This window comes from Cetorhinus maximus, chromosome 21 (genome assembly GCF_964194155.1).
Source record: "Cetorhinus maximus chromosome 21, sCetMax3.hap1.1, whole genome shotgun sequence".
Taxonomy (NCBI): Eukaryota; Metazoa; Chordata; class Chondrichthyes; order Lamniformes; family Cetorhinidae; genus Cetorhinus; species Cetorhinus maximus.
Genome location: NC_135899.1, coordinates 76304494 through 76328914, shown reverse-complemented (window position 1 = coordinate 76328914; position 24421 = coordinate 76304494). Strand labels below are relative to the sequence as shown.

General features: G+C 45.9%; 1 long non-coding RNA gene across 1 annotated transcript in view; it reads left to right on the top strand.

The window, feature by feature from the left end:
- The window catches only part of LOC144695408 (uncharacterized), a 118335-nt gene that overhangs the window by 31137 nt on the left and 62777 nt on the right, over positions 1–24421 (top strand). Inside the window, exon 2 of the long non-coding RNA XR_013579958.1 lies at positions 15597–15760. This is a non-coding gene — a long non-coding RNA (uncharacterized LOC144695408). The remainder of the gene's footprint in view (positions 1–15596; positions 15761–24421) is intronic.

Here is a 24421-nt window from a genome sequence, read left to right as displayed (position 1 = left end):
TCAACCTTCTAACTCATCATGGAGAGTCAGCAGAAGGTGGGGGAACATCACACAGAGCTGTTGGAAGTCCGTCCAAGTGCGTGGCTGCTTCCCTCAACCCCTCCACTCACCCAACCCCCCCTCCTGGCATGTGCTTGCATAAGTCTTACAGTCTGTGCTGCCTTGCCCCCCAACGCACCCCGGCCTCACCCACACTGGAACCCTTGCCCCGGCACTGCACTGAAAGCCAGCTGGGAAAAAGTGACTTGTCTGTGCCCCCAAACCCCTGCCACTGAATACGCAGCGCGTCTTCTTTGATGTCCCACGGGCGATGCTTGCAAGTGCTGTGCAAGGTTGTGCGCACCCACCTTCAAATTCCCCTCAAAATTCAGCTCGCAAGGTGCATGTTGGCACAGGAATGGTCCACATCCTCTCCAACCCGACTCCAACATGCGGCTCTCAAACAGAGTGAGGACCTTCATGTCCGGCATTCCACCTCCAGTCTGAGGCGTCTCCTGTTGATTGTGCGCGATCTTGTCCTGCATAAAGACAAATGGAGAGAGTGTGAGGAAGGCGCACGCCAGGCCAAATGAGAAGGATACCAGGCGTGTGCATGTGCTGAGTGGAGCCATAGATGGGATGAGGAGGCTATTTCCAGAGGAGATGAGGCCAGATGGAGATGTGAGGGTGTGTGTGTGAGACAGTGAGTTGTGATGTCCCTTGAGCTGGCAGTGAGTGAGATGCCAGTGAATGTGTGATGGGCTTGTGTGTGGGTGAGTTGAAATTGATGAGACGGTTGTTATGACGTGACAGATGATGTGTGGCAGGCCAACCAAATCCACGAGGGAAACTTGGTTGCGCTATCACAATGGTTTTGAACACAATACCCTGGACAATGGAATTCCAAATGGCATTTCTCCAGCTTCAGTTTTGCAAGGCAGCAGACATATGCACAAATGCTGGAGGCTTCATTAAGGCTATTCCACACACTCCTGTTAGATCTTACATGGCCTTCTGACACATAACCTTTCAATCTCCTTTATATATGTTTCTCTTTTTAATATGTAAATTCTCTTGTTCCATATGAAGGGGAGCTTGGAGGTGATGGAGTTTCCATGAGCCTGCTGCCCTTATCCTTCTTGGTGGCACCTCTCAGTTTGGGGGGTGCTGCGGCATATTCTGTCTGCGGACTTGGTGACAGGGACTCTCACTCCAGGTCTGTGGCCTACATTACGGGGTTCGCCTGTGCCGGGGGGGCGGGTGGGCGGGGGTGGGCATAGGGGAACTAGAAGGGCCAAAATAAATGGAAAATGGAGAACAAACAACACAAGTATTTGGCTTTCTGTTTATTATACATCAGGCATGGAGATGAAATGAGTGAGGCTTATTGTGCAGGGCACAAGCAAAATTGGAAAACAGAAGAGGCAAGGAAAGCTGGAATCTGAAAATTTATCTTCTGGCCTTTTATTCTAATGAAAGAACTTGTATGAGAAATAAAAAAGAACTGTACTCAAACTGCACCAAAAAAACAACAGCCAACCTGGACAGTCAAAGGTTGAGGCACGAGTAAACGTAGACCTGAATATCAAACTGAGGAATTTTTTCATGCTTCTTCGTGGAATATTTTTAATTTCCAGTGGAATTCGATTTATAGGAGGGTTCATTGTGCTGTGTGCATTTTCCTCTTGCCTGCTCTGATCACTACTTGCGTACAGGTGACTTGTTAATCCTGGGGAAGTTGCTCTTTTTCAACTGACTTACTGATTTACAATTTGTTTAATTAATTATTGAAAATTCCATTACTGCTCACCGCCACAGAATGTGTGCCTAACTTCTAATAATCCTGATTTGATAACGCTGAGAGCAGCAAAGCTGAGGAAGGAGAATTTTGACAGTTCACTCAACTCCCAGAACCAGATTAAGCTCATCTAATGGTTCCCCATGTGTCCTCTCAAATGGGACATAAAAGATCCCATTGTCACTTTCAAAGAAGAGCACAGGAGTTCTGCCCAAAGTCCTGGGCCAATATTTTCCCTTAGTAAACAAAAAAACAGGTGTTCTGGTTATTTATCACATTATTGCTGTTTGTGGGAGCTTGCTGTGCACTATTTGGCTGACATGTTTTCTACATTACACCAGTGAATACACTTCAATAAGCGCTTCATTGGTTGTCCAGTGTTTCGGATCATCCTGAAGTTGTGAAAGGTGCTACAAAAATGCAAGTCTTTTTCTTCTTTTTAAGATATATAAACATGAATATAACTTCGTTCAGCAGATATTGACATCACTGCCTCTCCATTAATACAGGAACTCACAAAAATAATGGGCAAAAAGGAACAGTTACTCTATTAAACCTGAACAGTGCTCAGGATATATGGAGAATTGTCAACTTCCTACTTCCCCCCTATCCGGCCTGACAGGATGTAATCGTCCAGGAGAGACAAAAAAAAATGAAAGAAACCCAGGGCCAATAAGCAAAAAGCAACTTCTGGAAAATTCCTCATTGACTCCTTCAATGATGAGGAGCAGTCCAGGAGATCAAATGGTAACATCTGAGTGAATGGGGATGCTAAGGGAGGATGGGAAACAATACAAAAATAATTAACACTCAAATCTGTGCAACAATATGTGTGTCTGCTTTCATTCCAGACTCTGGAATCTTCTATCAATAATATAACAGTCAATAACAACATGCAGAGTGTCTATTGACACCACTATATCAACTATATAGCTGGAGACTCATGATTTACTTAGCAGAGTCTATTTAAACAACAAACAGTTTACAGAGTCTATTTATAAAGCATATAACAAACATAACTCATGACTGAAACTATAGCAACTTCTCCCGATAAAAGCAAGGTGATTTCTCCTGCAAAATGCATTCGGCGGAGGACAGTTACATACAAATTATGTGAGTAAAATCAATTCCAGTTACTTACAGTGATTGATGGGGTACTCTCCCTTCTGACTAGGAAATAGGGGTGTTCCTAGGTGCAGCCCTACAATGGAAGGCTGATGATATGAAATTATTACATATGTTTACACTCATTCAACTAATAATATGCAAATATAGACACAAGAAAATGCTTAGTGTTGTCTGATGGAAAATAGAAAAAATTGCATTTATGTAACAACTTTCATGACACCAGTTAAAGTGATGCTAGCTGAAGAATAAATGCTGACTAGGACACCAAGGAGAACTTCCCCGCCCTTTTTTCAAACAGTGTCATGGGAACTTTTACATTCACAAGAGAGCACAAGCAAGGCTTTGGACAACATCAGAAATCAGCTCATACAACAGCGCAGCACTCCCTCAGTACTGCACTGGTTTGTCAGTCGGGATTATATCCTCAAAGTTTCTCAAGTGGGACTTAACCCACAACTTTCTATACCAGAGACAAGTGTGCTACCCACTAAGCTGATACACTATTTGCATCAAAGATACAACACTTGGTAACAATGGGAGGCCAATGGTGTGTCAGTGCTACAAGATGCTAGTCACATTGGAGAGCCCTCTAGTGCTCAGCTAACAATATGCACATACAGTAAATATCACACACAAAGGACCAGCTTTAACAGGGCATTATAGTTCCTCCGCCCCGCACCCCTCCCCCGTCCCTCACTGGTGTAGTGCAAGGGTTAACAGAACGGATATGCTAATGTATGACGTAGATGATGATTTATCACTGACATCAGTCAGTCATGTGCTAGACTCTCTCTCCCGGGAGAGAGAGAGGTTGGAACACACCATGCTCTGGAGCAACATGCCCACTCTATAACCTGTTTAGATGTAGTGCTAATAAACCTGTTCGAAGCAAGTGCCTGTCTAAGGGAAGATGGGTCATACATACCAGTAACCAAGAGTCCACAGGTCAGAGGGACCATCCAAAACATGCTGGTTACAGCAGTGGAGACCTCAGAGCAAAAAATACATTGATGCCATCGATGGAACCACAGCCAGAGAGTGAAGAAAAATTGATAGCAGTTCATACATTCAACTCTACCGAAGGAGGAGGAACACTGGAAGACCTAACGATGCCAACACCACTCAAACAATCCCTGCCCTTCCCGCAGCCCTTTGAAAAAATTGAGGGTCCGCAAAGAGACCAGAACTGGAAGGTTAGGAAGAAACACTTCCTCAGGTACCAGGCAGCATCGAGATTGTTCGACAAAGAGCAACAGCATCAGGTCAGTTTGCTTCTTTATGCTGTGGGTCCAGTAGAAGCCAACATTTTCCTGAGGCAGGTGGTGGAGGAGTCCACTGCAGACCTTGACACCATTCTCAAGGCCTTCGACACATATACTTTAGTCTGCCACAGAATGCCATAACCGATCAGGCAGTCCAACGCGCAAGGCAGGCTGAACTCAGAGAAACAAACCAGGCTATAATTCGACGTGACTCTGAGGCTTCACTGACTCCATAGATTTGGTGGGCCCACAGGCAGCGGCCCCACACACACAAAAGCCCACTAAAACAATCAAAAGTTGGGAAACTCCACAGTGGCAGCCATTTTCAGATGCTTACATTGTGACAAGAGGAACAACACCAGTGCCAGGATTGCCCAGCAGGAGTAGAATGCTTCCAGTGTGGGAAGATTGGACATTTCAAATGTTTCTGCAAATCCAACAACTTTAGTTGAGGGAGAAGACAAGAAAATATTTATGAAACACACTCCATCCAAGATATTGGAAATCAAGACAAACATGAAATTATGAGGTTTCTATGGGAGGCTAATGGTCTTAATCAAAAGTATTGATCAGTTACAGTGCGAGTTAAAGGATTTGGAACCACCTTTAAAATTGATAGTGGAGCTGGCGTTAACATACTAGCTGATGATCTACACTGACAAATTGCTAGGTCAGGTGGCGCAAATCATCCACTCGATGGCAGGATACTTGTTCCTCTTCATTACAAGGCCGACAGATCGTTGATTCTCTCCATGTTGTCCACAATCAATGCACATCTTTATTGAGTGGAGATGCTGGCATACGTCTAGGAATTCTGGAAAAACGAGATAATGAGCAGCATTTGAACAACTCAATGTCTTTCATGGGGCAATCTACAACCTTTTGTTTAGAACCAGTGGAACTACAGCAACTGAGGAGATTTATTCAATCAGCAGTGAGTTTCTTCCTATCACGGAGACACCATCCACAAGACCCCTGGTGGAGATTGAGATTATGAATCTCTCAGTTCTTTATGAAGCTAGGCCGGAGGTGCCAGATACACAAGGCACTGCGACAGACGGTGACCATCTGCATGAAGACCTGCTGGCCTGGAGCTGGCTGTTTCCTGAAGGAAGTAACGAGGAACAGCCATTGCAGTACTGAGTGATCTGTTGGAGGATGAGATCCTAGAGGCTGATCCGTCTTTTCAATTGATAGATGTACCATATGAAGACTTGGATGCCTTTTTTTGAGGAGTCAGCTGAGTTTCTAGCGGCTGAACAGCATTCAGATCCTTGTTCCACTTAGCCTGCCAATATAATACTAAGTCTATTACTCATTGTCCATGAGGAGTCTTCCAGAGAGAATGCCTTGCCCGATTCTATGTCAGAGTCCATAGCAGATCAGACTGCCAAAGAGATGGTAGCAAATACTTTCAGGGGTGAAAGTCATTTGAGGCCCATGCTTCAGTTCCAGCTGAAAATATTCTTCCCTCTAGAGCTGAGGCAGAATCTTCAGAACTTCTAAAGCTTTACAATCCTCTATGGAAAACTTGTCTCAAGAGTTATTCGTCTACAGGAAATTTGTCTTAATTTTTGTCTTTGAAATTTGTCCCATTGCAGAAAATGTTGTCTTGACTCCATATCCTCAAAAATTCTTTCATTGCCCAGAGTGAAGCACCTCACTCACACAGTGAAACGTGTGGCTCTGTTCCCACTGCCGACAGAAAGTAGACATTCCTTCCGGAATACTATCAGGAAATCATCTCTTCCTCTTTTCCTGAAAGGCTTACTGGAATTTTCTCATTTTCTTCTTTGTTGTGTAGGTTCATCAGAATCTCAGATCTTCAATACTATTTCCCTCTTCAATGCAGCAGTATCTTCATTGGAGTTGAAGCTCATTTGTCTTCTGAAGGTTTATCCCTGTGTGCTTTGAGGGAGCAACACATTCCTCAGAGAGTCCCGATTTCTTCTCTTCTAGTTCAAGAGAGTCCAAAGCTTCATGCCCTTCAGTCTTCTCTCTTGGATCAGTCTCTCATTGCAAAAGACTCATTGTCCTTGCAGTTCAGTAGTCCTGAAGTTTACGCACTGTTTGCAATGCTGTAGGGTTGCTGTCCTATTTTGCTGATGATGATACCCTCCACGGGAAGGAAGAAAGCCCTCATATTTCCAAGTTATCTCCCCTAAGGGCCGAGAATACTGTGGGAGACTGAATCCCTCAGGATTGTGACTTGTGGAGGAGGAACAATAGGAGTTGAAGTTGGGTAGAATCTGTAGTTGTAAAAAGGGAGTTACAGAAATGCAATGTAAATAGTTAAAGTCAGAGGGCATAATTTTACATGCCCACTGGCGTTGAGCATTATGGCAGGCATGAGCGGGCAATATGGTGAGAAGGCCAAGAATCAGTTTCATGACGTTGTGAAGCCAGTTTGCAATCATCCGCTCCGCACGTCAATGGCGGGCAGTGTTTTCCTCTGCTGCACGTCGGGAATGACAGTGTCAGGCATCATATCATTATAAGCCTCGCTCACCGGAATTATCCCCCCACATCAAATTTACCGCTCACATCAGCGGAAAAAAAAAACCGGTGCAGAACACATCTTGACAAATGTGACATGCAGAAGTCGGGACTTACCATCAGGGTCTTGCTCACATCGCGGACATCCAAGGAGCAGAAGATGCTGGAGCCCGACAGCAACCTGGAGGAATGCCAATGGCGTGCTGGGTGGATTCTCATGGACATGGTTCCATTGCAAAGCAGCTCACGGATGGTGGAAGGTCGCTGTTGAGGGCCTGTTTTGGGGCTTCAGTGTCTTGACCATGGCCTGCAGCGGATGATCGTCGGGGGGGTGGAGAGGAAGGTGTAGGTTTGACTGGGAGGGGAAGGTGTCCTGTGGGGGGTGTGGTGGGGTGGGGGGGGGAAAGGAAAGTCTAGGTCTGGGTGAGGTCGGGAGGGGGGAATCGAAGGTGTCGGAGGGGAGGTGAGGTTTGATGGGGGGGAGTACAGGGGGAGGAGGTTGTAACGGAGGAGAATATGGCAGCTGGAGAGGTAGGTGTAAGAGGGGAGGAATGTGTAAGGGGAGGAGTTCGAAGAGGGGAAGGAGTTTGGAGGGGGGAAGGATTCGGGTGGAGGAAGGAATTCCGAAGAGGGGCAGGACTTTGCGGGGAAGAAGGAGTTCCGAGAGGGGGAGGAGTCCAGAGGAGGAAGGAATAAAGGTGCAGGAAGAAGTAAGGGTGGAGGGGGTGGGATTTTCAGGAAGGTAGGGAATGTACACATTCGCCTGGACATGCTGGCAAGGAAAGGGTTCTGGCCGGTAGGTGACAGTGGGGAGGTGGAAGGTGATGGCAGGGGGGGGGTCAACAGCGATAGGAGAAAGGACATGGGTGCCTGGGGGAGGGGAAAGGACCGGGGAACTGAAGACAAATGTTACATGCAACATGCTTCTAAAATCGAAAGTGAAAGAAGACTCGTGCTGGGCAGGAACATGTGCTGCATGGGGCTGTCGTCATTGGGTGGGTGGAGATGCACAGCTCAGATGCACAACTGAAAGAGAACCCCAGCAGGCAGCACTGAAAATGCTCAGGACATTCAGATGAGTGTGATGGAGGAAGGATCTGTGTGCGTGGGAGAGGCTTGCACGAGGCTCCAAATGACCCTGCCCCACACACACTTCTCCCTCCAGAATCACTCTGAACTGCCAGCGGAGGGTGGGGGGTGCAATGGAAGGATTCGCAAAGCCTATCAGTGAAGCTGAAAGATACCATTATACGTTATTCAGTGAAAGAGAATATATTTTTAGTTATAAAGTGACAAAATGTGTTCACCCGTGCAACCAATTGTTATCAGAATTTCTTAACTTTTCTAGGCCTCACACTTCTAAGTGCTGCCCTGACATCCGCAGCAGGGGTGGAGCTGGAGACGGCCTGTGCAATGGTTGGCCCTGTTGCCTCTGATGACTTTGGCATGGATCCTTTAGAGACCCGAGGCCTTGTGGGCCCTGGCTTGCTTTGGCTGTCCTCCTGTGGGCCAGCAGCTCCCTCCGTGTTGATAGAGGACGAGGTTCATGGGGGTCACAGGCAAAGGGGACTCAGGGGGAGAGGACAGCCTCTGAGATTCCTGAGTGGATGATCCAGGGATGTCCAGCTGCTGCTCCTCCTCCCTTCAGGTGCCTGAAGGCCCAGGCCTGACTCCTTCAGGGGCAGGAGCACTTGGAGGGAGGTCAAGGTGCCCCATTTCCCTCTCGCATAGCCACGGCAGGAACTTATCCATGGCTCCCGCAGTGCAGTGCAGGTCTGTGTGCATCTCCATGTACTGTTGGACCAGGGTCTCCATGGCATCCACCATCCTTCCCATTGAGACCTCCATACATGCACATGTGGGCACCCCTTCATCAGAGAGCAGGCAGATGTCCTCCTCCAGCTCGCATGCCTGTCTGTTGAGGGCTTCCAACAGCTGTGCGCGATGTTCCTCTGCCTCCAGCTGACTCTCCAGGTTCAGTTGGAAGGTTGAATCCAAAGGCTCATCGTCTGATTCGGACCTGACAGATGCCTCTTCCCCAGCAGTCCTCTGAGTGCCAAGGGGCTCAGCTAAACCTGTCTCCTCCTGCTGCGGACAGGCATCCATGTGGTGACCACCAGATTGTGAACCTGAGCCTGCTCTAGATCTAGGTCCCACCGAGGTGTGTCTCTCTGCGCTGGTGGAGGGCGTGGGTAAGCGCTGTGACAGATCTTCCAGCCTGCTTATTTCCAGCTCTTCAGTGGAGCAGGTCCTCTTGGCTGAAGCTGAGGGATTGGCTGAGGTGTCAGTCATTTGGCAGAGCTCCCTGTGAAGCAGAGTCAAAAACAGGAGAAAGAGAACTCATAGTTGCATTGAGGGAGGGATGATGTGGTGCGGGATCCTCACGAGGGCATTTGCCAACAACCTCACTGTCACCGCAGGCACGGTCCACATCCTCACCAGTCAGCACGATGGCACACTCCTCAAAGTGAGTGAGGGGCTTAATGTGAGCTACTCCACCCCACTCAGCCTGGGAGCTCCTTGCTGTTGTCTCCTGAATGAAAACAAATGGAGAGAATGTGAGCAGGACACATGACACTGCGTGGAATGTTTGTGTGGTGAGCGGAGCCATGAATGGGATGAGGACGTGAGCTCGAGAGGGTATGAGCCTGATGGAGATGTGAGGGTCTGTGTGAGAGCTAGTGCTGTTGACCCTTGAGGTGTGAGATCCCTGTGGATGTGAGATGGGTTTGTGAGTGTGTGAGTTCACAGTGATGAAAAGAGTGACTTACCCTGGTGGAACGGATGAGACCATTAATCCTTATCCTGCACTGGGTGGCTGTCCTGTTTTGCAGGGCATTGGCGCTGACAACTGCTGCCAATGCCTCCCATGCTGGATTTGTCACCTTGCTTGCTGGCCTTTGCCCAGAGCGGGGGTAGAGGACATCACGGCGGGCCTCCACATCACCCAAAAGGCATTCCAGGGACGTGTCTCCGAATCAGGGGCTTCAGTCTTCTTGCCTTTTGGGGCCATGTCTTCTGTGCAGCAGTCCTGGGTTGGAAGCACTGAGAGGTGTGCACACGGCTCCACTTTAAATGTGGCGCCTGGCATGAGGAAGCGGCGAGGTGATGGCTTGCCGGGTGAATCGGAGGCCACCCACCAGCGAAACAGAGTGTTTCCCGGGAACGCGTGGTTATTGAGTCAGGGTTAAGGTGATACGGCGTGAAAAGCTGCCATTGCGGCCGGTGGGTGAAGCGTTCTTTTTCCCGCCCGCTACCTCACTTAGTGCAAATCTGGGTTGATTCCACCCATCGTTTCATATTGTTGCTAAAAAGTAGATAGCATATTTGGGGGGGAGGTGTAGTGTAAGGGTTAACAGAATGGATATGCTAATATGTGACGTAGATGATGATGTGTCACTGACATCCGTCAGTCATGTGAGAGGTTGGGACGCGCCATGCTCAGGATCAATGTGCCTGCTCTATAGCCTGCTTAGATGTAGTACTAATAACCTTGTTTAAACAAGTGCCAGAATATGACTAGAGTGTAAGGGAAGGTAGGTCACACATACCAGTAACCAAGAACCACGCCAAGCATCCACAGATCAGAGGGACCATCCATGGCCGTTAATTGATCTGAGGTGGGACTTCCGACCCTCAGCAACAGCAAGTCCTGCCTCAGAGAGCTGACAGCCAATCAGAGGCTTGCAGCTCTCCAGTATTGGCAGCGCTACCGGGAGCAGTGGCCACTGCTGGTTCCCTAGTGCAGGGAAAGCTGCTGAGCTGGGCGCCGGATAGTTAAATCCCGGCGGTGGTGAAATGTGTCCCTTAAGTGTGCATTAATTTCTCACTTAAGGGCCTCAATTGGCCTGCTATTGGTAAAATTGCAAGTGGGTGGGTGGTGGGCACGGCACCTGCTGGATTTAATCTGCCCCTTCAAACACATCGGCTGGGGAGCGTTAAATCCAGCCCAAGGAAAAGCTTGGTGTCTGCGGGGTCATGGGTTCTCAACTGAGGGAAGGTTTCAAGCGGTCTGTCAAAAAAAGCTTAATATCAGTGATCAGACTAAGAATGGTGCTGATAGCCAATGGCTCACTCGAACAGGATCCCTCAGCATTCCTCACCCTGAACCACAGAAGGGTAAAGAGCCGATCCACGGACAATTTCCTTTCAGTTGGTGGCCTATATAATTGGATCTAGTGAACAAGGGGAAGCAAATTAAACTGTTACTTAGGCTCATCCATTTATATTGTGTTTGTCAATGTCACACCTAATACTTTTTGCCTCTGCTGTAAAATGACTGCAGTAGAACATTGGGATTTGCAGTCACAGGGTGATAAAAATCTCTTTCACACAACCCTTCAATCTCTCGGCTATAAAGGAAAGTAGTTCAAGAGCCTCCAACCCCTGGCCCCTTAAAATCAATAATATTAAATGTAATGTGATACTTAGGCTCCTTAGAAAGAAAGGGAACATGTTGAGGGATAGAAAAGCAAGAATTCAAACTCCTCAGATCCTCCCAGGAACTGTAACAATTAAAGGCACCAATAGACTCATGTGGAGCTGGACACTGCATTGTCGGATTAGAATGGGGAGGGGCAATTTATAGACCAATGGTTCTGGTTAATCTGTGTCACAAATTTAAAACAGGATCCAGATATGAATTGTAAACTCTACTCCTGACAGACTGATTCTACTAACCTGACTGCAGAAAGTTTAGGTGCCTGTTGACAGAACAAAAAGCTCCCAAATGGGTCCCAAGTGTCTCACTAATGTTTACCCAGCATACCGGGGTCAAATCCTGGTGCAGAGCAAGGATGTACGTCACTGATTCAGTCTCCAGGTAATGCCTCCAGTGATTTTTCTCAGTCTCAAGAGGTTCCCCATTTAGCCATAAGATAGGGTAATTCCTTCAGCACAGTGTGTTGGGTTACACAGGACCGACGGCAATTGATGTTCCCGATGTTTAAATCCAATGTCATTTACCAGGCTCACTCACCACCAGCTATGCCATGGAAAATAAGGGGTGGTTACCAAGGGGTTTAGCCGAGGTATTCTCACCTGGGAATTGATTCTCCCTTCCAGTTATTCAATCACAGTTTACATGTACCCAAAGCCTTCTCTCCGTGAAACTAGTTCCCTTTTTGCCTGAAATCTACCTCATTACTTGGTCATGGATTCTGGTAAATAGGACATAGGAATTCCGTCTACTAAAGGTTCAGAACTCCATTGATAGGTTCTCAATGTTGCACCTTTAGCCTCTGCCCACTCTCTGCTGCAGTCTTCCTTGTCTCTCTTTCTTTGGTTACTTTGATCGCTGCTCCTCCACACTTCCTTCACTTCTTCCTCTTGGGCTCTAACTATTCCATCCTACAAAACCTGATTGAAAAAGCCTGTATTCGAAACACATGGGTGTCTTGGATTAATGGCAGATGCTGCAGCACTTGCACTTCTGCAGGGATTCATGAATTACATTGGACTCCTTGGCAAAAATTGGATGGAGACAAAGAACTGCCGAGAATGTATGACTTACAGGACTGTTAGTGTCCATCAGGAGAAGACAAGTGGGAGTTGGGGTTTAGGGAGAAAATAAGTCATTACACAGGAGAACCTTGGCAGCCATTTTACTGCACCCCACTGATCATGGAGAGTGGAGCAATGGACAACTTGCATAATGAATGATGGAGTGGAAAGAATAAGTAAATTTGAGGCGTTTGGGGTCTGGGAGCCAAACGCTATGAGGACGGATGACCAGGATGTCGGATACATGCCAAAGAGCTTTGGATGAGTTGAAGTTTATGTTGAGTGGAGAATTGGAGCGTTCTCAGGGAAGCATTGAAAAAGCCAGGTATGGAGATAGCAAAGAAATGGTTGAGCGTTTCAGCGGCAGATGGGCTGAGGCAGAGATTTAAATGGCTGATACTACCGAGGTATTAGTAAGTGGTTTTTGTGATGGGTTGAGAGGTCAGCCTGAGGCTACAAACCATCTGGCTCAGCCTAAGACAGTGGCTGGGAGATGGACAGGATCAATGACAAGTGTATGATGACAGAGAGCAAAGGTGATGGCTTTGTTCTACCAGTAACTAGCTGGAGAAAATTTCAGCTTATTGAAGACTAAAAATTGGTTGAGTGTTCTGACAACTCAGAGGGATCGAGAGAGTTAGAGCTGGATGATGGAGCGTGCATATAGAAGCTGATTCCATGTCTGTGGATGAGGGGCGGCATGTAGGTGAGGAAGAGGAGGGAGCCAGGGATAGATAGCTTGTGAGTAATTCCAGGGATGATACTGCAGGGTTGAAGGCGATGCCCTTGTTGGAGGAGTGCTGGCTACAATTGGATAGTAAGAAGGAAACTATGCAAGGGCTGTACCACTGAGCTGGACAGTGGGACAGAGATTTTAGAGGAGGATGGTATGGTTGGCCATGTCAAAAGTTGCAGAGTGGTCAAGTAGGGACAATACAGCACAATCACAGGAATTATTATTTGTGGCTCTGATTAGGGCCAGCGGATGCAGCAGTGAAAATCTGATTTCAGAGATTCAAATATGAAATTGCAAGAAGATGCACTTGGTTTTGGGGGTGGGGGCAACAATTCATTCAAGGAATCTGAAAAGAAAGGAAGTTGGAGATGGGGCAATAGTTTGCAACAACAGAAGAACCGAGAGTGTGATTTTTGATCATGGGTCAGGTGATGATGTGATTTTGAAAGGAGGGACAGCATCAGAGGGAAAAAAACATTTAAAATCTCAGCATGAGATCTAGCAAGGGAAATTGGGTGGTTGGCTGCTTCGTGGAAATGGGGTCAAGGGAGCAGGAAATGGGTCTCATGGACACATTGAGCTCAGGCAGGGCATGGAAAGAGATGGGAGATAAGCCAGGGAGACAAAGAGTCAGAGCTAGAGAGGGGAATGGCATAAGATACTGTCCCTTAACCAGTCCAGCACAAAGTAGAGATTTGCGATTTTTCTTTGCTGCTAAATATTTTTCTCAAACTTCAGATTACAGGAGCAGAAGGTTGGTTTGGATGACAAGGGCCCATTGGATCTTATCCTTCCAGAATACCAGTGATAACATGTCCCCATTACAGTGTTGAGTAGTGTCTGGTCTCAACCTGATGACTCACACCAACTTTTAATCATCCTCTGCTCTGCTCCTTCAACTGTGGCCTTGATCATCCCCTATTTTCAACACTCCACCATTGGCACCATGTCTTCAGCTGCCTAGCCCCTAAGCTCTGAAATCCTCTCTTTAAACTTCACCTCTCTACTCATTTAAGATGCTCCGTAAAACTGACCTTTTTAATATGTTCTGATACCTCCTTATGTGACTCGGTGTTAATTTTTTTGTTAACACACCTGTGTGGGACATCTTACTACAATAATACATATAAATGCAAGTTATTGTTGTTGCTGTGTAAGAGCACACTTTCTGCTGTCTGTCCTAAACCTTCCCTTCACATTCAACCCTGGGACCTCTGGTTCTGGGTTCACTTTCTCAATCCTTTCAGAAACCTCTATAACAAGACAGCCAGAATGAAGTTGAAATATGAGAGGTCGCTCACAGGAGGAGATGGATAGATAAAGGCCATGTATCACTGCTGCCAGCACAACCAAGCAGAGACAGAGAACACTGGGCAGCTATGAATTTAACAACACTGCTGAATACACTGAATAAATAAAAAGGGAAATCATCATCATTGCACCCTGAAGACAGTCTTCTGACTTTTATGGAGTAAATTATACACAATATTGACTTCTCTAGAGGTGGTGTATTTAATAATATATGTGGTAACATTTGATTAGTGACAGGTTGAGCATTGATTTGACCTCCTCCCTCTCTCCACCTTCATGTTTCAAACTATTTAAAGTCTTTACACTTTTTCCCTCACATCGATTGTGCTTTACTGACCCTGCTGATATTTACCAGAGTGCAGCACAAGTTTAATTTACAGGAAACGTAGAGCTTGAAACCTCGTGCCCCCCTTACCCCTGCCAACCCTCTGGCTCCATTACCCTCTGCTGAACATGAACCTCTGAGGATATCAAGTGGGAGCAAGAGTTTGGGCTTGACTATGATTTTTCCCCATTCCCCCAATGATAAAGAAGACTTCCCTGATCAACTTTCTTTAGGCTCACACATAAAGAATGTCCACCTGGGTCAGGTAGCAGAAGGTACTTGGCAACATTTGGAACTATATTAGCAGAGGGCACACATTAGAGATAGTTGTCAAAAAAGCCAGAGGGGTAAGATGAAGAGAATTTTAGTTATGACCTGGAATGCACTGCATGAAAGGGTGGTCTAGCAGATTCGATTGTAACTGTTGAAAGGGGATTGGATAAATGCTTGAAAAGGAAAAGATTTGCAAGATTATGGGGAAGAAGTGGGATTAATTGCATAGCTCTTTCAAAGGCCTAGCACAGGCACAAGGGTTGAATTGTCTCCTTGTCTGTTATATGATTCTATGATTGTAAAGATGTTCATTCAACATTACTCCAATTTTAGGTCAGGGGCAACTGTATAGATTACAGTTGTCATTTGCACCAACCAGGAAATGTTAATCTTCATTCCAAACATTAGTGGAATGTGTGGCAACTTCATGATGGGCTGAATGGCCTCTTGTTGTGCTGTGATATTCTGTGATTCCAACATGAGTTGAACCTGAGAAGGAGAGGAGAGACTAGTGGCGAGATGTTGGGGGGATGGGTTGGGGGCTAGGAGAAAGCACACTCTAGTACATAGGGATGAACAGGTTCAAACAAGTTGAGGCAAGAGACAAAGAGGTTCAGCCGACAGCTTGAAGCTGCTTAACTCTGTGTGACATTGTTCCCATTACAAGGTAGAATTACAAGACCTATTGGTCAATCGATACAGTGGTAGAGATGAAATGGGGTCCAGGGAGATAACAGTATGTTAATCATTAAATAATTGCTCGACATTCCAATAAATGTTTTCTAGATGGAAGAGGAGATAGCTGGGAAGGAGTCACAAGACTGTAACACAATCTCAGGATTGTGGAAAACATTCGAAAGCAATTAAATCAATGCTTGAGTGGTTTACACCAGACACTGAAACTGCATTTCCCAGGAAACCTCCCAGGACGTTGGTAGAATGTTTCAGAGGTCAGTCATTTCTCATTTTAATATTCATAATTAAAATTTTCTGAAGAAAACTCTGTTTGCAGGAGCTCCACGAAAGTTAAGATATGTATATTATCAAATGTGAAACGCTTCTCAGTTCATAAGGGATACAAACTTGAGAGTTGTTATTCTATGTGTGCAGTACAGCTTAATCCCTTTTCAGGCAGAAAGTTTTGCATTTACATAGCACCTTTTATGACATCAGGACTTTCCTAGCCTCACGACAGCCAATGAAGTACTTTTGAAGCATAGCTACTAAGGTAATGTAGGGAGAGTGGCAGCAAATTTGCGCACAACAAGCTGACATTCGTGGCTATGTTATAATGACCAGATAATCTGTATTAGTGATGTTGGTTAACAGATTAAATGTTGGCCAGGACACTGGGGAGAACAACCCTATCCTTAAAAACAGCAGCCAGAATTTTCCAGCTCCATTGGCGTCAGGTGTCATGGTGGGTCAGGGGAGGGGGTGAGGGACACAATATGGCGCGAAGGCCAAAAATTGGTTTCACACCGTCGTGAAACCATTTTGCTATTGGCCGCTCCACCTGTCAATGGCGGGCCGCATTTCCCGCTGCTGCACCTCAGGAACCTAATTTCAATACTTTAGCATCTTGTTATAAGCCCCACTCGCTGGAATCATCCCTCCCACATGCTGAATCGCCCGGGCACACTGGGCGTGGTCGCACACCGGCGTGTTTCACAGCTGCACATAAGCGACATGCACCTGACAAGCTGCACTTTGCTTGGGACTTTGAGATTTGTTTGCCTACCTTTCTTCGGGCAGCACTCGCAGTCATCAGCACCAGGCTTCGCAAGCAGCACCACATCATATTTGGTGGGGAGCTCACGGGCAAGTCTCTATCTACCAGACCAGCCATAAGGTTGGGGTGGCTTTTCAATGGCTGCAGGGCTAGGACTTGCTTGGGGGAGGTGGAGAAGTGGCCTTAGGCAAGAGAAGAGGCTGCAGGGTGAGGGCTGTACTGGGGAAGGGAGGTATCCCAGGGTGTGTGTGGGGGCACATGTTGATCTGTCCAAGTTGCCTCAAGGTGGTGAGGGCTGAGGAGGCAGTCTTCAGAGGAGATGAGGCCAGATGGAGATGTGAGGGTGTGTGTGAGAGAGTGAGTGGTGATACCCCTTGAGCTGGCAGTGAGTGAGATGCCAGTGAATGTGTCATGGGCTTGTGAGTGTGTGAGTTTAGAGTTATAAGCTGGCTGCCTTCACTGATGGCACAGATGAGATCATTCATCCGCTTTCTGCACTGGATGGCTGACCTCTTGTGCGCAGCATTGGCACTGACCACCTCTGCACCGCCTCCCAAGCCAGAGTGGTGAGACTGATGGGCCTCCTGCGGCCAGAGTGGGGATAGAGGACATCACGGCGAGTCTCGACAGCGTCCAGAAGATGTCCCAGGGATGCATCGCTGTATCGGGGGGGCTGCACTCTTCTTGCCTTCTGGGGCCATGTCTTCAACAGAGCAGTGCTGAGCTGTAAGCATTGAGAAGTGTGCGTGGGGCTGCTATTTAAATATGGTGCCTTGCTTGAGGAAGTGGCGGGGTAACGGTGTGGCGGGCAAATCGGAGACCGTCCGCCAGCGAGACGGCGTGTTTCCTGTGGCTGCATAATTAATGAGGCAGGAATGTGGTGATACGGCTTGAAAACCCGCCATTGCGGCCGGCAGGTAAAACGACATTTTTCCTGTCCACTACCACACGTTGTGCAAATCTGGAACGATTCCGCCCAGTGCCATGGGGTCTTTTAAGTCCACCTGAGATGACAGATGGGACCTCGTTTAATGTTTCATCTTAAAGAAAGTATCTCTGACCAGGCAGAACTCCCTCACTACTGCACCTTGGGTGTCAGCCTAGGTTATGTGCTCAAGTCTCTTTTCCAACATGTTTATGATTAGGACAAGGATGCTACAGTTAGACTTACAGTCCAGGTCAAGGAGCAGAAAATGAAGCAGGGTCATTATTATTTATATCCAACGACCCCTTTGGAAAAGGATGTATAGGCATTGGATGAAAGTAGGATTGAGATTCTCTGTGATACCTCTTATTAAAGCTCACTGTCTAAAGACCACAGATGGGCTTATATTCCGTGGAGTTTAGGAAACTAAGGGATAATCTAACCAAGGTCTATAAAACAATAAAATGATTTGATTGGGTAGATAGAGAGAAAATATTTCATTTGGTGGGGAAATTCAGAACAAGGGGTCACATAATCTTAAAATTAGACCAGTCTTTTACGATTGAAATCAGGAAGGACTTTTACACACAAAGGATAATGGAGATCTTAGACTCTCTCCCCCAGAAGGCTGTGAATTAAAATTTTCAGGACTGAGATTTCTAGATTTTCTAACCACTCCATTAAAACAAAATTCTCCTGATCTCCCTTTTGAAATTATTAGTGCCACAGTTATCCAATCTCAGAGCCCTATTACTCTATAAATTACCCAAGCGTCACAATATGTTTGATGGCCTCAGGTTCTCTCTTGTATTCCGAATCATCTCATATTTTGTAGATATGGATTATGGTGGGTAAATGGAATTGAGGTACAGATCAGCCATGATCTAAATGAGTGGTTTTGCTGCAGACTCTATGTAAAATATCTTTGCAACAGGCTAGATGGACTCTATGGTCTTGTCCTGATTCTGCCTAAGTATGACCACTTGAATAAGGCACCACAAGGTGACCAAAAACTGTGGAAGCAAATCTCATGCTAACTTGTCACTCACCAGTAGTGCTATTCCTGAAGCTAATACACTTGACTTCCAGTGGGATTGATGGGCTAATTCTCAGGTTGAGTCACACTTCATAACCCTACAAATTTCAGCCTTGGAAAGTACAGGCAAAAAGAAGGCTCAGTTATCTTATCCTAGGACTGGTACCAGGGAGTTATCTACAAAATATGAGGTGATTTGGAATACAAGAGAGAACCTGGGGTCATCATTTGTACTGTGATACTCAGGCAATTTATAGAGTGACAGAGTTCTCGAGATTGGATAACTGTAGCACTAATAATGTTAGGAGGTCAGGAGAAACCTTTTTTTTCCAAAGAGTGGTTAGAATATAGGACCTGCTGCCACATAGATTGGTTGAGGAGAATAGCATTGATATACTTAAGGGAAACTAGATAAACGCATGAGGGAGAAAGGAATAGAAGGATATGCTGATAGGGTTAGGTGAAGAGTTGGGTGGGGGCTTGCGAAGAGCATTAACAGCAGTTTGGTCCATTTGGGCTGAATGTCCTATTTCTGGTGGTAGATCCTGTGTAATTCTTTGTAATGTCTTAATAATATCGCCAACCACAGTCAGTGAAGCCTCATGGTGGTTGGTGAGGGAAGTGGAAAAATGTTAAACTGAGGCAGTACGGGGCATTCTTTTGGGGTAGGGGCTGAAACATAATTGGACAGTATAAAGGGAGTTCTGCTCCATGTCTAACCCATGCTGCAACTGCCCTGGGAGTATTTTATGGGGCTGTGTAGAGGGGGCTTTACTCTGTATCTAACCTGTGTTGTATTCCCGAACAATGATTGGGTGCCTAAAGAGAGAAAACTTTCAATCCCCAGCCTGATAGATACAAAACTTGCAATATCCATACATGTTGGTTATGGACAGAGTTCTGTTGATGATCAGCAGAGTAACCTGACCAGGATTTCACCGACCATTTTCTCATTATATTCCTTCAGTATTTCCTAGTTGTGATTGGCAGGAGTTAAATTTCTGAGGCTAAGCTTTGCTGTACTTTCCAGGAGAGTTTATTATAATACTGCAGCAATAAGTCTTCTCTCCTGGTTTTATATTCCTCAGCTGGCCTCTTGGTTCAGTTACCATGGCAAGGTCCTTGTCTTATATTTGTGGAGGTGTGAAATTTACTTAATATCGCCAGTCATTAATGCACATACAAGATTGAGTTTCAGCAAATAAAACTAGAAAAGGATGTTTTTGGTGGCTAAAACTTATCGTTTATTTAATATTTTTTGAGGGTGTGTGTTTTTGGGATGAGAAATCTGACTGGGGTTGGGAAATGTAGAATGTTCTTCCATGTTTGGCATCCAACGTCAGGATTAAATGCTTCTGAGTCAGGTAAAATCCAGTTCTGCCTTAAAAACATTCTTTGAACTCAAGCTGAGAAAACAACCCTACTGTAGTAGTTTGGTACTCCAGCCATTATTATGGCCTGAGTGAGATTGCCAATTTAGTGCTAAATTAGAGTCAGGTTAAAACTCAACACCCCTCCTTGATAAATTAAGAATGTTCCAGTTTGCCTTACATTGTCAGATTGGCTCAGTTATTATCACTCAGGCTTCCAGAGTCAGTCTGTCCAAACCCCACTACAGACATTGAAGCATAAGCTAGGCTGACACACATGACTCCTTCCCAGATATTTGTTCTTCCATCTCTGACTCATGCTTCCAATACATGCCATAGTTATGCAGGGTTCACAGAATTAATCCTTTGGAAAGGGGCAGGTAAAAACTGACCCGGGGACAGCATTGTTTAGAAGATTGGGTAGAAATTAATGCCAAACTCTTTTCATGTGCGGTCCTCAAGTGGGAAAACTGTCAACACTTCTAGGCAAGAGAACCCAATTTTCATAATGGAAGAATTGTAACTCAGCTGACTAGCAAGCTCAGGTGGGTATATTAGCTATTTATATATGTTGTAAAACTCCAGGAAAATGTGGCTTTTCTCGTGTCTGCTTTTATACAGTATACATTGTGAATCATCAAAGATTCAACTTGGAGTGCAAGAAATATGACACTTCATTTGGGACATGTACAAAGCCTCTGCTAAATCGCCAGGGTTTTCCAAACTCCTCCAGTTGATAGATTTTCAAGAAATTCAGGCAACTCCCAGTGGCAAAAGTGTTTCAGCTTCCATCTAATTTATTCAGTTTCAGCAAATATTGCACGTCATCAGGCTGCATTGAAGATACTCCTGCCACAGTCAAAGCGCCATAACAATTTACCACCTTTTTGTCATTGGCGCCATTGCCATCTCCGTGGCAATGGTGCCAGACCTGGCCCATTGAAAACCCACAGAAGTCTCAAACACTCATTGACAGGAAGTCACAGCACAAACCCAAGTACGTTTTTTAATTCTTTGATGGGATGTGGTTCACTGGCGAGGCCAGCATTTGTTGCCCATCCCCAATTGCTTTTAAAATGGATGGCTTGCTCAGCCGTTTCAGAGGGCTGTTAAGAGTCAACGACATTGCTATTGGTCTGGAGTCACATGTAGGCCAGACCAGGCAAGGACAGCAGATTTCCTTCCTTAAAGGACATTAGTAAACCAGATGGATTTTTGCAACAATCAATGATAGTCATAGTGACCATGAAACTATCTAAATTTCAAATTTTATTAATTAAATTTATTGCGGTGGGATTTGAATCCATACGCCCCAGAGCATTAGCCTGAACCTCTGGATTACTGGTCCAGGGACGTTACCACTATGCACAGAATCACAGAAGTTTAATGGCAGGGAAGGAGGCCATTTGGCCCATCATGTCTGCCATCATCTCCCCAATGAATAGATGTTGATGCACCTGTGTAAAAGCAAGGTGGAGGAATATGACAATTGCCTGCACCTTCCAGTGTGAGGAAAACCCTCCTCTGCTCTTCTCTCAATCTCTATGTCTCCCTTTCTCTCTCTTCCCCTCCCTTCTCACTCTCCTTCTCTCTATATCTCCCATGGTCTCACCATCTCTGCCCTGCTCTCTGTTCCTTTCTTCCACTATCTGCTCCTCTCTCTCACCATCCCTCTCACATCCCCTTTCTCTCTCCCTCCACTCATTTTCTCTCCACTCTCTCTCCCTCCCCATCTTTTTCCCTTTCTGTCTGTCTACCTGTCTCTCATCATCTCTCTTCCTCTATCTCTCCTTTCTCTCTGTCTCCTTCTTTCGCTATCCCTCTCTTTCCCCATCTCTCTGTCTGCCTGTCCCTCCCTCCCTCTACTCTTGCTCTCTCTCTCTCTGCTGATCTTGCTTGTTTTCTCCCCCTCTCTCTGTTTCTCCGATTTTCCATATTTTGCTCCTTTCTCCCATTACTCCTGCAGTGTCATACATTCTTGCCAATGTTTAAATTTCAACTCGATGACACATTGGTTTAGCACACACTGTCCTTTCAGCCCCTTGGGTTCAAACTGGGAGAGTGAATGCCTTTCATTTCCTATAGAAACAGAAGAACAGAAGAAATTACATTTACTCAGCATCATAATCACATCCTCAGGCAATGCCAAAGAACAATTAATATATGAGATGTTACTTGTTGAGTTAGTTGCTTTGTCGGTAAACACAGGCAAGTTGCATATGGTAAGATCAAGCAAACAGTAAATAAGCTACCAATTAATTAGCAGTCTTGGTTGAGTTGATTGTTGGGAACTCATTGCTCGGCTTTGAATAGTATGACACGATGTTATTTATATTTACCCAAGCAAGCATAGCTTTGGACCAAAAAATGATATCTCCACAACTCAGCACTTCCCAAGGAGACAACCAGGATAGAGAGACCCAAAAGGAACTGCAGCCCAATGGCAGCCTTTCGCCAAAGCTGAAGAGATAAAGAAAGACTTGTAATTATCGAGCAACTTTTATCATCTCAGGAAATCCCCTTACAGCCAGTGAATTACTTTTTTGAAGTGTTGTAACACAGGAAAGGGAGCAACCAATTTGAGCACAGAAAGATCCCACAAACAGCAACTTGATAACGACCAGATAATCTGTTTTAGCTTGAGGGATAAATATTGGCAGGACACCAAGGAGAGTTCCCCTGTTTGTCTTTGAAGAAGTGCCCTGTGATATTTTACATTGAACTGATAGGGCAGACAAGCGGTCAGTTTAACATCCCATCTGAAAGATGGCACCTCCAACAGTGCAGCATTCCCCTGGTATTGTACTGTGTATCAGCTGAAATTTTATGCTCAAGACTCTGGAGTAGGATTTGAATGCACAATCTGGGCAAGGTGTGAATGACCAGAGCTCTGTAAAGTTTGAGCAACATATTTTCTGACTTTTACATGACTAGTTTAACAATTCTTCCAATCCCTGATTCCAATTCTTGTCATTTTTGGTGTTTTTGCTGTAGACACCCTGAACATCTATCAAAGCCACAACTCCTGACCTGAGTTTAGATATCACACAGCAGGAACTGGTTTTCTCTCTTAGTGTCTTGTGATGGAAGAGCTGTGTGGCAAGAAGGACAGTTTTATGAGAAGCTGGATTGTGCTGTTTTATCAGGACTTTGATTAGCCTCTCTATGCTGCCAGGCTATTTCTGTATTGTGAGATATTGGATTTTTTACTACCTTGTTCTTGTGTTTCTTTCACTTTCTCTCCGTGTCTATGGCCAGAATTTAATGCCCTTCCCTGAGGTGTATTTGGTGGTGGGGGGGTGCAATTAAATTGAGGAGGGTGGCAGTTGGGGACCCTGCCTCATTCCCACTTCTGCCCCGATTAAGTCTGGGGTGGGAAGGCTCATGGACAGCCTTCAAACCCAACTCTAACTGAGGCCCTCAAGTGGGCAATTAATGCCACCTGTTGGTATTCACCCAGCAGCGGGTGGGGGGTTTGCCACATTGGTAACCTGAAAAGGAAACCGTGTTGAGGTTACTTGGGGGCTCCCAGGAAGGTCCCTCATTCAAAAGCACTCAGTGCCTGATTGAGCGATCTAGGGATCGAAGGACCCAGCACCGAGGAGAGGTGGGGAAGGGGTTGGGGGTGATGGTGGGGCGCTGCTGAGAACCACCCTGCTGGACTTCCTGTTGACCCCCTCCATCCTGCAACCCCCAACCCATGAACCCCCTCTCATGATCACTCACCCATGCCTAGGTCCAGCAGTGCCTGGGCCTTGGGTGGGTGTACTACCAAAAACAGCCACCACCTCACCAGTAGTGCTGCTGAGCAATGAAGAACTGTGACTTCTGATTGGCCAGCAGCTCTCGGCAAGCCTTGATCCTGGGGAAGGTCCGCCATTACCCCTGTTCCAACATTAAATTCTGCCCTTTAATTTTCTGTGTGTTTGTGTTCCTTTCTCCATCCTTCTCTCTGTCTCTGTCTTTCCCTCCCTGCCTCTTTCTTTGATGCACTTCTTTTCTCTCCTAATTCTCACTTTCTCTCCCTCTCTCCTATTTGTCTTTCACAGCGTCCCTCCCTCTTTCCCTGATTTTTCTCTAACTTTGCTTCCTTATTTATCTCCCATTTCTGTTTCCCACTCTGTCTCCCTCATTTTCTCCTCTGTCTCTCTTTGTCTGCTCTTCTAACTCTTGCTTTGGAGATTGTGTCAGCTGTGGCTCAGTTGGTGGTGATCTTGCTTCTGAGTCAGAAGATTGTGGTTCAAGACTTAGCACAAAAATCTACACTGCCAGTTCAATGCAGCACTGAGGGAACGCTGCACTGTCAGAGGTGCCGTCTTTCAAATGAAGCATTATGCTGTAGCCCGTTAGTCATCTCAAATAGATGTAAAAGATCCCATGGCACAAATTCGAAGAAGAGCAGAGGAGTTACCCCTGGTGTCCTGGCCAATGTTTATCCCTCACCAACATCGCTAAAACAGATTTATCAGGTCATTATCACATTGCTGTTTCTGGAACATTGCTGTTCACAAATTGGCTGTCATGTTCCCTACATGAACAGTGGCTACA